Genomic DNA, 4,643 nt, shown 5'->3' with positions numbered 1-4,643 from the left:
CGGCTTATATTTTTTTTGCAAGAAATTTTTCCTATTTATATTTCCCGGAATTTGAGTCGAAAATTGTGTATTCATGATAGTTTATTTTGTGCAGCTGTACTTTGAAACTATGGGAAAAATGGATATTCAAGTCCGTGAAAAAAATGTTTATCGGAGATAAAAATATCTAGCGTATATATAATATATACGCTAGTACCAATTGTATATATGTTGTAAGTGGAATATTATCAAAACAACAATAACCAATTGTAAGCAGTTTTTTATACAGTAAACGACCCTTAGCCAGGTGTGCTCCGATAATTGGATCAGTGGACCGCAATGTGCGTTCGAAATGTCGATGTTCATATGTCCTGCAGTTCACAAGTTGACGCGCAATTAGCTGCGTTCTTAATCGACCCATGAGCCAAGTGATCCACCATTTAGGGTAATCATATAAAACTTTTTTTTGTTTGGTAAAGTCATTGAATATAAAAATATTCAATCCAATCTCGCAATCTTGCTTAATTAAGGAGAAGACGCTCAAGCAAACACAAAATTTAATTTTCAAATATTATTCAGACTTGTGTTTACTTTGACGAAACACAAAACTTGACCTACTCTTGACTTGGAGTAGATCTTTGACTTAGTTGTTTCTTTGGCATAGAAAAAATGTGAAATTAAATATAAAATCATCATCAATAAAACTTGTGTGGCGAAAATCATTACTAAACCTTCAACTTTTTCAAAGCCGATCATGACAACAATAATATAAAATTATTGGCCAATAGGTTACCCCACAAAATGGATGATTTATACCATTTTATATATAAAATTTCATTATATTATAAAATGTATTTGGTTACATGCTTTCACATGATTTATTATCCAAATACAATGATTCCATTATGATCATGAAGAATAAAAACAAAATATTATTATTCTTTTGATACGTTAATGATTCTTCCGCAGGTTCACCTACGGAAACCTTGTTATGACTTTGACTTCCTCTAAATGAGCAAGTTTGGTCATCTTCCCGGCAACATCGGCAATGCCGAAACTGCCGCGTACCAGTCCGAAGACCTCTAAATCATTCAATCGGTAGTAGCGACAGGCGGTGTGTACAAAGGGCAGGGACGTAATAGCGCGCGTGCGGCCCAGAACAGCTAAGGGTATCACAGACCTGTTATTGCTCAATCTCGTGCGGATAGAAGCCGCCTGTCCCTCTAAGAGGATAGTAAAAACCGCTCGACCAAAATCGAGGACCTTCAAGATACCAGAAAGTAGGTCTACTTAGCAGGCTAGAGTCTCGATCGTTAGCAGAATTAACCAGACAAATCGCTCCGCAAACTAAGAACAGCTAAGTACCACCACCTACCGAATCAAGAAAGAGCTATCAATCTGTCAATCCTTCCGGTGTCTAGGCCTGGTGATGTTTCCTGTGTTGAGTCAAATTAAGGGGGTACCTCTATGAGTTTTGAAAGTCTTCGGTTGATGAATGTAGGTATCGATCGACTCTTGATATATCATGGTGTGACGGAATTTGTGAGAATTCCGCCACCTGTACGAGAGTTCACCGTAAAATCGGAAAACTGCGAACTTACGACCAAGTAAATTGTAAGGAGAGAGAGTAACGAGGGTGAGTAAATAAATTTTAAGAGAGAGAGAATCGCGTCATATTCCCTCCCCTGAAGGTTAGCACCCCTGTCGAAGGGAGATGCAACATTCCTAATCTTTAGCTCGAGCCTTAGATATCGATCATCAGAACATCCGGACATCACCATCCGCGGGAGAACAACATTCGATTCTTTAAAACCAGTAAATTCACGTGTCGATCCACGATAAAAGCGAGTAAAAATAAAATATTCAGTTGAATTAAAAACAAATAATTAAATTCTCGGTGTTTTGAGGTAATTTCCAGTTTAGTTTCGGATTGAGGGATTACGGTTAGAGTCATTACGGTTTAGGTAAATTTACAGTCAAATGTATTTACTGGTTTAATAGATATTTTGTTAGTTTCGCGAATTCAGAGTGGAACAAGTCTTCACCGTGGATCGTGGCCGATAGACTGAGCCTCCCGGTGAGATATCGTATTTCCGTTGAGTGTTAGTTGCTGATCATCGAGGTTGAGCTGAAATGCTCACGCTCCCTAGCTTACGCGTTTCGTGGAGTTATTGGGCTCATTGGTACGGTTGGAAGGCCCTGTGGGTGAATTTAGGCCTCTCGCCTGCAAGGATTGCCATGGCCCATTTTAGATTTACGGTTTTGTTAGAGGTGATTCCTCAATAACTCCCGGGAGAAGAATCCCGGAAAAAATAGACCATGGAAAAAAGAGACCAAGGGAAATTTTTAAGTTGGGTGGGTTTTAGCACGTTTTGGGTGTGTGGGCTCTTTTTTCCTGGTCTATTTTTTCCGCCTACCCCGGGAGAGTGACAGCTACGAAATATGCACTCACTCAGTGAAAAGTGCATTCGCGTTGATAAAAGGCGAACAACCGCCTATATTTTCCCCTCAATCCGAGTTTCGTTCGTTTCGTTTAGTAAATTCCGGTTAAAATTCAATTTCAAACAATCTTCGGTCAAAGAAGATGCTTCATCTTCTGCACTTTGCCAGCCGTATAAAATTATAAATTATCTTAAGATTCCATATTCGGAGTGCAAATTTGAATTAACGGCTCCGCGCGTGAGTTCCCACCGACTGCAGAAGTAACTCTCCGGCGACTGGTTATACGGCGCCTCAGTCGCCCGTCGTCACACGAGAATCTTGGTCGAACGCTGGAGTCAGTCGCAGTTCCGCCATCGTCCAAGTCGCCGCGCTTTTGGAGCAGCTAAGGGAAAGACGCCGAGAGGACTCCCCGTGGAATCTGGATTGGAGGAAAAATGGTAAGAATACCCTGACCCCAAGTGCACTCCCAGAAGGGCAGTAGTGCACATTTTCCCCGAAAATCCGTAGGAGGACCACGGGAGGCGAATGCACAAGCTACGGCATCACCGAATGACGGCATCGTGCCCTCTCCGAAAACCCCGTATTTGTCGAACGATAAGTGCACCCATGGAGTGCATAATTGGTTCACAAATACTCTCTCTATTCCTGAGATGTGATTGTGTAGTGATAAGTGGGGAAATCATAAATAAAATAGAGTAATGCGTGCACGCATGCTCTCTACGTGGTGTGGATGTAGCTGTGGTGCGCTGTTTTGCATGCTTTTCATTGCTCGGATGGATTGACGCCTCATTTGGGAGCGCTTTTCGTTCCGTAGCATTTTCCCCTGATATTTTATTTCCATAATACCGATCTCTCGTCGAATGGAAGCTCGTGGGCTCCCTATAATTGAAGCGACGCCACGAGGCTCCTGGTCGAGAGAGAATTCGAGAATGTGAACTGAGGGCACCTTGCGAGTGCCTATTCCATTCCTCGAGTTTTCTCCTTCAGTGAATATTCGTCTTCCCGGTAATTTCTCGTCGCTAGCGGTTCTCGTACATGTATGGATCCCCGTGCACGCCATTTCCCCTTGTGCCGAGAGATCATACGCATTTAGGTTTTTCTCCCCCGTTCTCGCAGATATTTCTCTCTTTCAGGGTCCATTCGTTTACTCTCTCTCTCGGGAATAAATCGTAGTAAATAAATTTAGAATTTCTATTTATTTTGGATCGATTTTGAGAAATGAAATAAATCACGAGACAATCTAACATAATCCACGTGCCTCAGATTTAATTAATTTTCCGATCTGGTTTTGAGTAATTTTGGAATATTTCTTTGGGTTGCGCGACACCTTTTCCTAAGACCGAGCGACCGATCCTACCCCGCTCTCCGAATTCCTCCGAGCTAGTCGAAATAATTCCGCAACCTCTCCCGTCGATTTTCCCTAGTTATCTTTAAGTCTAGTTTTCTTCTCGTTTGGTTCCCTTTGGCTGCGGTTCGTTGATACCGCCGAAACAAAAATCAACTGGCGCCCGACACCAGTTCCTCAAAAGAGTAGCTGGCTTCTCGTTTTCCGGTTACGGCGTTTCTATCGTTTCTACGGTTTTCGAGAACTTCAGAGAACATCGAAGTGGACGAGGCCGAAGGTGACACACTACGGCTACCGTTTAGTCTGGAATTTTCTGCGGGTTTAAGGTCTCGGATCCAATCCGTTCATATTAATCTACGTTGAGAAAAATCGCTGTCACAATGGGGTACCCAAAAAACTAAAACAAAATTCGGACCCACCCCATTTTGCCCCGCACATCAAGTGAAAACGTCGTTTTTCGTTTTTCACTTCAAAATGCTCCTCGCACCACAGTTTTCATCCGATTTAAACTTTTTTTTTCAAAATGTTCGTTAGACTCCACAGAATAAAAGTTATACTGGCGACAATATGAGAGTGATCTTTCCATCTAACCCCTACTTCCCCCACCACCGACGCGCGCATGCGCGGTGGGACGGTGGTGTATCCCTCCGCGTACGGCGTGTTCAAAATACATGAAAAATAATTTCCTGTTTTGTTTTTTTCGTTTTTGATGAAAAAACAATGAATTGATAACAAAATTATGAGGAAATACGTGAAAATTAATACTTAATAAATTAATAATAGTAATTGACTTGTCTAATTCTCCAACAGTTGACCAAAAGTNTTTCCTACTTCAGAAAACGTTAGTTTTCGAAAAAGACTTTTTGTCAGTACTTGT

The 4,643-nt window shown here is 41.7% G+C and overlaps 1 pseudogene; it reads right to left on the bottom strand.

Moving 5' to 3' along the window:
- Positions 1 to 272: 272 nt before the first annotated feature.
- Positions 273 to 427, bottom strand: LOC114841635 (annotated as a pseudogene).
- Between the last annotated feature and the right edge of the window lie 4,216 nt (positions 428 to 4,643).

Source organism: Diachasma alloeum, unplaced genomic scaffold, assembly GCF_001412515.2.
Source record: "Diachasma alloeum isolate Michigan unplaced genomic scaffold, Dall2.0 Dall_scaffold_01556, whole genome shotgun sequence".
NCBI lineage: Eukaryota > Metazoa > Arthropoda > Insecta > Hymenoptera > Braconidae > Diachasma > Diachasma alloeum.
Note: the sequence above shows the minus strand (reverse complement) of the source record. Positions and strands in the feature narration are given on the sequence as shown.